The sequence below is a fragment of the Canis lupus genome, chromosome 7 (assembly GCF_048164855.1).
Source record: "Canis lupus baileyi chromosome 7, mCanLup2.hap1, whole genome shotgun sequence".
Lineage (NCBI taxonomy): Eukaryota > Metazoa > Chordata > Mammalia > Carnivora > Canidae > Canis > Canis lupus.
Window position 1 is genome coordinate 63604819 of NC_132844.1, and position 12991 is coordinate 63617809.

At 40.4% G+C, this 12991-nt stretch overlaps 2 long non-coding RNA genes across 2 annotated transcripts in view; one reads left to right on the forward strand and one right to left on the reverse strand.

Moving 5' to 3' along the window:
* LOC140636347 (uncharacterized) overlaps window positions 1-12991 on the forward strand; it is a 147927-nt gene that overhangs the window by 22964 nt on the left and 111972 nt on the right. The window lies entirely within an intron of this gene.
* Window positions 6379-10448, reverse strand: LOC140636346 (uncharacterized). Its single transcript, XR_012033616.1, has 2 exons — window positions 10379-10448; window positions 6379-6654 (listed from the first exon to the last, which is right to left on the reverse strand). It is a non-coding gene; the product is annotated as an uncharacterized lncRNA (long non-coding RNA).

Genomic DNA, 12991 nt, shown 5'->3' on the forward strand with positions numbered 1-12991 from the left:
TAGCTGTCCTCTCTTTAAATCTCAGGCTGAATCCGTAGATTTTCAGGATGATTTGAAGGTTATCTAGGTAACTTGGTAGGGACAGGTGACTGGGGGACCCTACTCTTCTGCCATCTTGCCCCTCCTCGATTTTTTTTTTTAATAGAAACTTTATATGTAGGAAATGGTGTGATGAATCATGTACCCATTTAGCTTTAGCAACTACATTTTTTTTGTTTCACTTATCCCAAAGTGTTTTTACCTTAGTTTGCCTTGCTGAAATTCTTTCAAAGCAAATATGTGGCATCCTATCCTTCTACCCACAAATACTAAAAAGATTTTTTTTTTCCCTTTGGTAACCCCTGTCCTACAAGATCAACAATCCCTTAATAGTTAAACTGCACTACTTGCATCAAATGTCCTACAGCTGTCTCATTCAAATCAGGCTCCAAACAAATCTATCACTGCCTTTGATCATTGCTTTTACTTGAGTTCTCGAAAATAGAACTGAGGCAAATATTGACTGGTAATGTTTACTCAGGAGGTGCAACTCCCAAGCAGCAATGGGGCGGGGGGAAGGGATGTAAAGAAGGAACAACAGAAAAATACACATAAGCTTATGTGTTGCCACTGCTTCACAAAGACCACAGCTGGTTTCTGGGTCTGAATCATAGACCGTATATATGGGGGAGGGGGGAGGAGAGGAAGATTCCTCTGTGGGTTTGTTCTACCTTTTATCCCTCATTCATCAAAATCTACCTGAGTTAAACTCTATCACTCTTCAGATGGTTAGCTAATCCATTTGGCTGCTGGAGGTAAATCCCAATCTGTCATGCATTGTGGCCTTTCATCTGCACCCAGAAGCACTTGGAACCAGAAGTCTAGGCATGCAGATAAGCAGTGCAAGGTATAGGCCAGCATAGTGTTGGTCAGTGCCTGGAAGAGAGGTGACTCCAAGAGAATCAGAGGGCATACATCCAATGTGTGCTAGTGTTCAGGCTGCTTAAGACGCTTGTAATGGTACCCTTCCGACCAGTGTCCTGAATGCTTTAGAGAAACTTGTCTTTTAAAATGCCCTATGTTCTAGACTTGTTGGGTTCCCCCCGCCCCCGCCCCAGTATTTGACTTGTTCCTCTTTTCCCTGTATTTATTGTAAACTGGTAGCTGATGCTGCAAGTTTCAGATATCCTTTGATGAGAAGACTCTATAGGCGACCTGTACTTCCTATTGCATTACATTTGGAAGTGCAATATCTGGCTGTTCCATTTATAGTGGTGCTGAGTCAATAATAGTTTCTCATTAGGAATTCAGCTCCTGGTTAACTGACAATTAAAAATCCAAATTCTGCATAACTCTCTATCCATACCCTTCACAATGTGACTTTGCTCTTCTTCCAATCAAGAGGTTTTATTCCTTGTTCTTAGAATCTGCGTTGAGTTTAACTTTCTTTGGAAAATAGAATGCGTCAGAAACTGCCAGTTCAAGTTTAGTCTTCAATGAGATGTGCATTTTCATCCCTCCTTCACTGCTACTCTCATGAGCATGAGCCTGGGCTGTAGTAAGCCAACTAGAGACCAATACATCCTGTCTTCCCAGTTGAGACCATTCTAGACCAGCCTTAAGTGAGCTGACCTCTTATAGAGAGCTACCTCTCTAAAATGTATCTGAGACCAAAAGTATAAAAACACCATTAGGCAGACTTCCAGGATTCTTCAGAAAACTTGCCAATATTCAAAATATTATCCCTAGTCACATCTGCTAGACAAGGATGCCATCCCTAAAAGCCAGCAGAGATTCATAAGGTTAGAATCTATATGCCTAGGTGCTAGAGAAGGCATGCTGGTGGTGGCTTCAGTCTTATTTCCTTAGCCTCTAGCAAAATGCGTCCTGGAGTTTTGCCAATATTGTCAATAAGGATGGAAATCTGGTTTGAGCTGCACAGATATAATTGTTACAAGAGCCTGTATACCACATTTCTTGTTACTTTGCCATGCTTTTCCCAGCAATCTCAGCATCCTGGGGAATATCAAGAAGTGGGAGTCAGTGATTTCAAACCTTAGTATTCAATAACTCCCACCAGAATTCCCAAGGTGTGAATAGATGCTGTAGCTAGCCTTCTGCCAGCCCTGTCAACTTGTGTCTGTCATGCTTATGCTGTGGGAGAATTGGTAAATGGTATGAAGGTCTCAAAGCATAATGAGCTTATATTGTGCACATGTGGATGAGGATTAAAAACACACAACTTGCTCACTTAGGGCCTTGGGTAAGCCAGTCCCCCTGCAGGTACTGTCCTCTGGCTGACAGGCCCCTAATGGCCAGTCCAATTGCTTCCGAGGAAGTTTCCTATTGGCATTGAAATACAGATGATATTTCAGAATTCAATATTCTTGAATTGGCTCAGGAGTCCTAGAAGAATACCCCATTCATACCAAGGTGCTGGTCAAGTTTCCCTGGCTAATGGTGTTAAAGAGATGAGGAACCCTAGAACTCTAGCAGATGGTTTTGTCCCTGTCCAATTTCTTAGAGGCTACGGAAATAAGATTGGGGTTTTGGATAAGTGGCAGCTCAAATGTAGGCCTAAGATTGCTAAAACCCTATTCTCTAGTTAAGAGGGATCTTTTCTCTGAAAGATGGTAAGAGGACTTCTCATTATAGTATCTTGGGAAATGAACGTAGCAGTCTGGAATCCTATTAAATTTTGGTAGATGCTACAAGCCTGCTAGACTCACTCGAGGAGGGAAGTTCATTGGGTCAGTTCCACTGAAGTCTGCCTTTTCTCTAAAGGAAGACTTTAAACTAGCTGACAAGTAGCATGCTTTATTGAAACAAGTGAATGTTCTGAAGTCAGGGCCAGGTTTAACTCCCTTCCTTGCTTCTTAGTATGTGAACTTTAAGTTTCTTAATCTGAGCCTCATATCTACAACATCTTCGTAGATAATGTATTCATTCTGAATTGAGCCTTTATCTTCAAATGGTATTAAAAGTATCTAAAACTCCAGAAAGACTAGTGATGAACCTAAAGATCCCATTGGAATTTTATGGACTAATTAAACATTGTTGGCTATCCTTATTTAAGTTGAAAGGACAAGCCCTATCCTGGTAACTACTTTTATAGTGGTTTCAACCTCAAAATAAAAATATCAATAGAACAGAACAGACCAAAAACCACCTTTTGTGATATAAATTAATTCCCGATGTCAGACATCACAAATCAATGGACAATACAAGGATTATTCAATTAGTAATAGTTACAATAGAATAATTGAGAATGTTTAGCAGGTCTTGTTTTATACTCTAAAACTTTAGAGTGATACATAAAAACAGACCAGAGAAATTAAAATGAAACAGGTATGCTTATAAATGTGAAAGATGTTTTCTGAACTTTAACAAAAAAATAGAAAATTGATCTAAGGATGGCAGGGAATTTGTACAGTAAATATGCTGTGGTGTAGTGAGACAGGGTATGCTTTGGTTACAAATATTCCCAAAATCATCATGGCTTAACACAAATGTTTGACTCCTTTATATTGAGGGTTGAGTGGCCCATCTGAGAAATTATTTAGGAACCCATGTTCCTTCTGTCTCAGCTCTCCTGTGATAGCTGTGATTCCTATCTGGAATGTGTATATTCCACAGGTATGGAAGAAAGTTCCTCAGATTTTATGGCCAAACCTAAAGTAGTAAATGTTAGTGCTACTGAAGAGGTTGGACAACACACTGTTGTCAGTGACAAAAAGCTTATATCAAAATATAAGTAAACTACAACAAACACAGTTTAGTTCAGCTGGGGTATTTCTGCAGCAAGACTTCTCTGGTGGAAAATGCATATCCTAGTCTGACATAAGCTTATTAATTCATCATGGACTGATACTAGAGTTTGTATAATGGCATTGGTGTGTGGATCAGACTTAGTAGCACTGGTGCATATCACTTTTTCCACAGTTGTACCAGACCTAGTCATGGCTCCCACTTCACTGTAAGAACCCAGAAAACATTGTATCAGATGATATCTGTTCCCAAATCATATTTGGTTTTCCACTCTGGACACAAGGCTACAAAGGGACAATATTTTATCTTTAGTTATCTAAAAATCAGACAAGTGACATCCATGACAATGACAGAGTAAAGCCCTCCATAAAAACAATAGCACTATCTTCCATAAATAAGAACAATGGGAAAAACTTGTCAAATGACTTCAGAACCTGGAAATCTTGCAATTCAGGAAAAAATATAATGGCAAACTTTATCTTAAAATGTCCTATTCCTTTCCACCACCCTTCTTAACCCCAGCTCTGTAGTAAACTTGAAAATCAGCAGACTGACAGTCACAAGAGAACAGAATAGGATTAGAACTCTTTCAAAGCTTGATGTCTGAATTATCACTATCTGTCCTGTGTGGTGGTTCAGTGGAAGACCCCATTTATAATCCTGTCTGTATTTGACCTGACCCCATGGTTACCTAGAATAAAAAGCTTTTTACTAGAGGAATTTATCAAACAATCAGAGGTTAATAGTTCAACATCTCAGTTACCTGAGATGGTGGATAATAGTTGGGGGAAATGATAAGCTAACCTAACCAGAAAGCTTAAGAGGAAAAGCCAGAAATTATATGCCTAGAGGGGCTTTGGAAAGCTCCAATATATTCCTAGGAATACAAGAAGGTCACATACATATGGCTGCGCACATGCCAGTAAATACCTGTGAGACTTGAAGAGCCTTTTCTCCCTGACCTTGAAGCTCTGCATAAGTAGGAAATGAAGGCTAAGGCCGTTTTCAACTGCCTGGCTGAGTTCTGAAGGCATGTCCTAACATATGCACAGAGCTTCTTAGTAAAAATTAGACTCTTGGTCGCAGGTATTTAAGGAAAATTGTGCAATCAATAGTTAATCACTTAGCTAACTGGATAGACTTCAGTGGTCACATGACAAAGAATACTGATCTTAATCAATAAAGATACTAATTAAGCAAATAACAATAACCCTGGGGAGAATCTTATCTTCAGAGTTGTCACTGATTACCTGAAAATTACCTGATTTTTCAACAAAGTTGAAACATAAAATCCAAGCAACCACAAGAAAAATGCAGTCAACAGAAACTGTCCTGGGGAAACCCAGATATTGAACCTATTGGACTTTAAATCAGCTATTAAATATAGGACTCATCATAGAGAGGACTCAAATAGAAAATACAAATAGATTTTCTAAAAGACCCAAATAGTAATTCTTAAAGTATAGTGATAGCAGGGGTGGGGGGGGGGGTGGGAACACTTCAAATTTGCTGTTGAACAACTCTGAACAGAAGTTGGTGAACTTGATCAAAGATCAATTAAAGATATGTCAAAATATCCTAGAATTAGAGGTTGTAGGTAACAATCCTGTGAATATACTAAACTGAATCGTGTAGTTTAAAAGGGCAAATTTATGCTATGTCAATTATCTCGATTATAAAAACCTTAATGGGCCAGGGACCACTTACCACCAAGTACAACCAGTAAACAGACATCCTCAACTGCATGAGAATGAATGTAAAACCTGAAGTGAGCTATGGCTATCCAACTTGTGTGCTTATACTTCGTGCTGGTGGGATAGGTCCAAGCTGATAGGATGTTTCTGAGAGGCAGTTGGGCAGAGTCGACTATCAGGGTTGTTCTCATTATTAGCATAATAACTTTACCTCTTAGAAGTTGAGTCTGAACATAACAAACACTGGAGAAATCTATTCTTAAAATGTGTATATATAGCTTGGAAAAATGCTAAGATACTAAATACTTAACTATGCCTTTCTTGAACAAACCATAATACAGCCACTAGGTGGGATATGGTCCAGTATAAGCTATAGAAAAATACTCGCTTGAAAATAAGAATAGATCCATCAATTATACTGATCTTATAATTGCCACTCGTATTTTCTAACTGCATAATGAAAGTAGTATGTAACTTCTAACTTTGAGTGTCTTTTATGAACATACTTAGACTTTAAAGAGAACAAAACCAGGGATTTAGCATAAATTCCATGGTCCTGGCATGTTTCTAATATCACAACTTATCTTACTGCCACTAAGCTAACATTTAGCTCTCTAAATCTTTGTATATGAATATTAAAAGGTCCTAGAGGATCCTAACCTGTGTTTTCTTCTTACACTGATCTGAGACTTCTTAAAGAAAGCCATGCTTGTTTAAGAATGATTAGTCAGTGAACCTAAAATGCTGTGATGACTTGGACAGTTTCAAGTGGCCTTCCGAGGGAGATTTCACAGATGACAAAATATTTCCCCATGCAGTGTGGGGTAGGCACCACCAAAATCAGTTGGATGGAAGGGATTGTTAGAATGGATTGAGTCCAGACTCCTCAACTTGCCCTGTAAATGGAGAAAAGACTAACATAGAAGCTGTAGTAAGATGAGGTTCCATTACATATTTTATTAACCAGATGTCCAAGATCTTTGGAATCCGTGAAGCAGATGTCCTGGGGAAGTAGTTCACTTGGCTATGCATTTGTTTGTCTGAATGCTGGGTGGAAGTCTGGGTGGGAGACAAATAGCTTCTTATACTTGCCTTTGAATCATGTGGTTCCGTGGACAAAGTCTTCTATGGAGGATCTAGGCTCTGGTATCACATCTTTGCAGATGGCTAGATACCATCAACTTCTGACTTCAGTAGTTAAATAGTCCTGTCCCTGAATGAAATTTTGGGAAATTCTCACTGATACATAATATTTGAGTAAGGCTTTTCCCCTAACCTTTCCTTTTCTGAAACCTAACCTCTTATATACTACATGTGTGGACTTGCATTTGTGCTTTCAAGATCCTTGGGGAGATGTCCTTATATACTGAGCTCCTATATCCTAGATTAACCACTTCAGAGGAAATGGCTATCTTAAGCCACCAAATTCCAAGGACTTTTTCTCTGTACTTTAAATAGTGAGTAAATTCCTGTCCCTCAAGAATTTGAGATCTTTGGGAAGGTGGGACTTTCCGTTGGAAGATGGGCCTTAGTTTTTTCAAAGCCCTAGAAAATTGGTCTTTTGACAGATCCAAAGATCAAACAATAAACCTGATGCCCCCCACCCCCATAGACCTTTCCTTATTCTCGGTTTCTTGGATGAGGGTTGCCACCTTCTCTCCTCGGACCCAGCAGATGGATGAAAGAGTCTCCAAGGCTGGCATTTCCAATGTTTTCAATTAAGGCCTGCCTCTAGGTTTACGTCCCCCCCCCCCCCCCCCACACACACACACACACATTTGGGAAGCCAATAGTTGCCTATTTTCAGACTTCGTGGGCTGGTCTCCAGTCTCTAGGTGAGTAGAATTGTGAAAAGCATTCTCCCTAGGCAACACGCAGATCAGTCTAGGGTGCATTTGAGCTTAGCTATCAGCATACCAAGTATGTATCAAGTATTATAGGATCTACAGTGATGTACACTAGATACATACTATCAGCATGCTGAGATTTGAGAAATCACTGGAATGAATAGAACATAATATACAAGTGGACAGGGCAAGGCCTGGTCTGAGTATGCATAACCAAGCCTGATTCTGGTAGCCAAAGATCAGAGTTAGGACCAAAGAGTTACCAAGGCTTACATCCAAAAAATCATATTAATCAAAGCCCATGAGTTGGAGTCTGAGACTAAACCACAAATAATACCATGATCTTCCAAAAAGATTCAAGAATGTACAAAGTGCAGGAGCTATAGACTGGCTTGGACAGTGTCCAACAACCTACTGGTTTGTCTCAAAACATGCTGTGTACTCTGACCCTGTACTTCATATCCATCAGAGTCCAGCCAAGAACACATACCAAAGACTATACCTGATTCACAAGGTGATAATGAGGAATCCTATTTAGTTCATCATAGTAAAGCTGTTATAAGGGCTGAAAAGCCAAATGGGAAATTTGAGGCCCCTCAGTTTAGTAGCAGAGGAAGTCTCTACCATCTCTGTGGCAGGAGGGGCAATGGGTAGAGGTGGTATTACCAGAGCCCAAGGGGCACAATTCCAGTGGGAACTAGAACCAGAGATGGGAAGTGGGCAGATGCCACCCAAAACAGATAAGAGGTAAAGAAAGGCACTGGCTGCTTTCCGGCTTTCCTCCCTTACCCCAGTGCTGCCTCCTGGACGAACCTCAGCTAGAAGCTAGTTTGTTAGGAACCAGGGAAATATTGCTCAACAGTTGACCCTTACTGATGGGGAAGGTAGAACACTGCAAGAATGGATCTATGCCTTTTATCTAGAAAACTCATCAGGATGGACGCAGGCCACCTTCTAAAGTCCTGCTTTCCTCTTTACTAGGACTATATTCCTGCCAGATTAACCTCCTCTACTCTTATTACTCATGGAGGAGGTTTTAAACTAGGTCTATCTAGTCTCCCAGTCTCTTCCAGCCCCTGGCTAACATGGAATTGCTCACCAGAGAAATTATCTGTTCATTTCTCTGTGGAGAGAAAGCCCCAAAGTGGGCTTACTAGACTGGATTGATGTCCACTGTCAATCCAATGAGAGGAGACTATGTATTCCCCCTTCCACACCTCTCATTCTTTCTGCCCAGCCTTTGACAATCCCTGACAGAGAATCCCATTGCTGCTGTGGATGAGGGGCTAGAATCCACCAAAACAATACATAACTGACTTCTGCCCACTTCATAAAACTTGTCTATCTGTCCTTTATCTCCCTACTGCTATAGTATAGAATCTCATCTGATTTGACCAACCAATAAAAATTCTTAAGTAGTGATAAGCCCCAGGAGCTTAATAGACGGGAGATTGTGGTCCAGTGAGTCAAATGATCTTGACTAAAGACACAAGTATTCAGAGGTTACCAAATATTTCTCCATGCCTGCCTCTTTGGAAATCAACTAGATATTTTTCATTCCATTTATTGATATTTTAAAAACCTTTTAAATCTGAAATAAAAATCGTCTAGTTGAGCCATGTTGTAAGAGTAGACCCCTTCTATTCTCCCAACTCTCCTTACCTTGGCGTGAGAAGAAAGGACAACATGCACCCCACCTCTTCCCGCCCAGACCTGTTTGGGCCCCATCTCAAAAGGCCAATTTCCATCCTAAGATAGACTTAGTGGATGTGATCAAGTGTTTGACTGGCAGTTCAGTCAGTCTTTTGATATCTTGTCAGTTCTCAGGCTCTGAGAGGATCCAGGAACTGCTTTTCTGTTGTCGATGGCATGATCTTAGAACTCAAGGCACCAGTGCTGCAATTGTTATTTGGGCTTCCCAAAGACCATGCATAGCATGCCTATCTGCCCTTGAGAGCTCTAACACCACTGGGATTGCATGTTAATTTGGCCCAAATTGTATTAGACTGAACATAATGTACACCCTATTTCTCTCAGCCTCCTTCAAAACTAGAACCTTCAAGGACCCAAGAAATGGATTAAAGCAATATTCCCAAGGGTGTGGCATATGCTATCTGTGTCACAGAAATGGGGAGGAAAGCTAAGAATAGTGTATGTGATCTCTCAAATCTAAGTGCTGTGCTTCTTAGTAGTAGGTGGTCAAAATAAAAGAGTTGTATTTTACCTTAGGAAGGATATTCCAGCTTGCCTCCAGAGTATTATACCCCTTAGGACTTACTAATGTAGTAATCTCATGTCTTTATAGGGCTTATCTGCCTTTATAGGGCTACTCCTGTTCACTGGGTCCAGTTAGCATTGTTACCAAGACAGTAGACCAGTGTTCTGGAGGATGTCAAGATTTCTGTCCATCCCAGCTGTTGTAACAGCATGAAAAAAAGACATTGTCTTGTGGCAACAGTTTGCATTTTTTCAGAAGCCTGTCAGTAAAAGATGAGCATTTTACATATTAATAGCTACATACAAGTGTCAGTTATGCTGATGTCCCATAAACATTTGGCACACCAGCTGTGATTAGATCTATATTACTTAGATGTGGCTGATAACAGGCATTTTAAATTTATCTGGCTTTTGTAAGGATCAGAAAAATGGAGTGATAACAAACCGTTGCCCCTACAAACAAACAAGGTGTTTGGTACTAATCACTCTAATCCCTCCAGCGAAGCTGTGTTCTTTATAACCCATCCCAATATCCAAATGTTTAAGATGGTGATACAATTTCAGGGAATTCTACTTGGCCTTGTCTTCCCTACCTTCATATCTCTTACTGGTCAATGAGCCAAAATGAGTTAATAAACTATTCTATCAAAATCCTTCACTCAAGGAACTGTGGAAAAACAGGATGAACTTGCTGAACCACTGACCTCACTGCGGCATGAATGTGAACTAGGACTCTATCTCTGGTTTTCATAAACCTAATGCTAATATGAAGCCCATCATGATGTTTGGATTTCCCTGACACTTTCAGTCTGTAGCTAGTGTAAAACCCTAAAATGGCTCTCTATCCTTTTAAAGAATTAGAGAAATACTTACTTTTGATGATATTGTAGGCCTTTGCTCAAGAAGACTCCTTCTCCTTAAATATTACCTATGGCTGAGACCTGAAAATTGCATAGACTTTCATTATAATACTGACATCAGACTTAATTTTTAGCCCTTAAACACTTTTTCTAGTTGTATGAATGAGGAAATACCTTTATTGCCCATCTATTTCCCCTCTAAAATGCCATGGATTAGCCAGTGCCACAGATCTCTGTGGATTAAGATATCCTGAGGACCACTTAGACCTTGCTGTTTGTTACAGCAATTACCATCAAATGTGAAGTCAGGAGGTAAAATGCTGCCTCCTGACCAGTGTATAATCCTCCTATCCTCACTGATGCTAGAAACCTAATTGCGTAGCAGCATCTCCTGTCAAACTTTAATTATAAAAGACCATTTACCAATGATGTTGTCTCCCTAATGGATTCTTTTATTGCCTTGTCTCTTAGAAGAGCCCAGAGGACACTACCTCCTTATTTAGGTGGGAGGTTCTCTGATCTTGGGGAAAAATTCATTGTAACCTCCTCCCTGTACCTTTTGATTCCCTTTCTTAATATTCTGAACCAGTTCAAGTATTTCCTTTCTTTTCTTTTTAATAAATTTATTTTTTATTGGTGTTCAATTTGTCAGCATACAGAATAACACCGAGGGCTCATCCCATCAAGTGCCCACCTCAGAGCCCACCACCCAGTCACCCCCACCACCAACCCCCGCCCACCTCCCCTTCTACCACCCCTAGTTCATTTCCCAGAGTTAGGAGTCTTTCATGTTCTGTCTCCCTTTCTGATATTTCCTTCTTGTTGCTATATATGTCAATATTTCCAAGCTTCAAAAGAACCCTCTAAACAACTGATTAGGATCCTCTCCAGATATCCTAGCCAGGATATTAGGTTCTGAGTCATGAAAGTGTTCTCATGTCATACGTTCCCTTACCCAGCCTCATGTTCTCAGCCCCATACCTCCAAACATCCTCAAGCTATACTTCCATGTTCTTACAGGTCTTACAGTGTGAATTTATCAGGGCTTGCAACCATTCCTCTTAGGACAGAAACTGGATTCCTGCTTTGCACCTGACCCTATTTATTTCCCTTGAGATAATCATAAGAAAGAGGTGAATTTTTAAGCATGTAACCTCTTCCAAAGTATCTGTCTTATATTTTCATGATCTTCAGGCAAGAAGCTGCTGCTTCTTTCCAGCAGGGGGTGGGACTACTTCTCTAAGTTTGGAGGATTTAGATATCAGGTTTTGATTATTGGGTATCCACCCAAATGTACCCATCCTGGATTGCAGGGCCCCACTTTTTGCCCTACCAAGGCTTTTAATCTAGATAAAGGAGACCTATCAAGTCCTCACATCCAACGTCATTTGTATCTCAAATACAAATCCTCAGCCTGATTTATCAATGTGGTCTGTCCTCTAGCTACAGGAAATGAAGATTTCCTTAAAGTCAATGAAGTATTCTTTTACAACCTGTCCTGAGTTGATAGTAATCTATCGATCTATCTTCAAGGTTTCTAAATCAGTTTTTTTAAGCTCAGCTCTTCTACAATCCTTAACTTTCATTATGTGATACAGTTTACGTACTAGAGCCACTGCATTACCCAGCGCTTCCCATTCTACCTGTACCTCCAGCCAAGGAAGGGACGAGTCTTAAATGGTGATGCTACAGGGTCTTGGTTCTGCAGATATCTCTGAGAAACACAAAGGAGATCTTCTAGAATCCTCTCTGTATGAAGAATGGGGCATTTATCTGGGGCATTTATCCACAAGTCCCGCTATACATTGGTGGATATATTCCCTGAGTTTAACACCCCTCACTTCCAAAATGTGATTCCACACATGCTGAGCTGACTTCAGGGGCTTCTGGGAACAGAAAGCACAAAGACACATAGCTCACTTGTAGCCTGACATCGTCAGCATGAGTTCAAGTTCATTTAGAAAGGGTCCAAAGCATCTGCAGCCAAAATTAGCAGTAAGCCATGGGAATGTGACTCAGAAAAGGACATGTTCCAGTCAGGAAAAGGGGGAAAATAACTCGACTGACTTCTCAGTATTGTCAGACCGTCCTGAGATTCTATATAATTTGACCATTCACTCAGAGAAAGGAATAATTGATCTTTTGTCTCACATGAGTCAGAGGCTGGTTCCATGCAGCCTACCCTTACATCCCATTCCCACATGCCTGTGCACTAAGCAAAGATCTGGGACATCCTATGTCTCCGCCCCTATCTGAATAAGGAAATCCAGGGGCAGGAGATAAGGTGTTTGCATGAATGTGATACAACACGCTGTTAGGTTATATCCTTGTGAAATCAGCTGCTAGAACAAAGGACAGATGAGACAAGAGACCCAAGCAGTATCCAACAGGTGTCTGCATGCTATGTATGATATATTAGATGGGCAAAGATCGGTAAGAATGTTGATTGAACAAAAGACACTTTACAGATACGACCTAAAGGACACACGATCACTACCTCACCAATCAGAACCAGAACCCAATAATTCAGACTATATGCAGTTACAAGAACACATGAAATGTTTAAATCTTAAGATTTTATTTATTCATGAGACCTACAGAGAGGCAGAGGGAGAAGCAAGCTCCA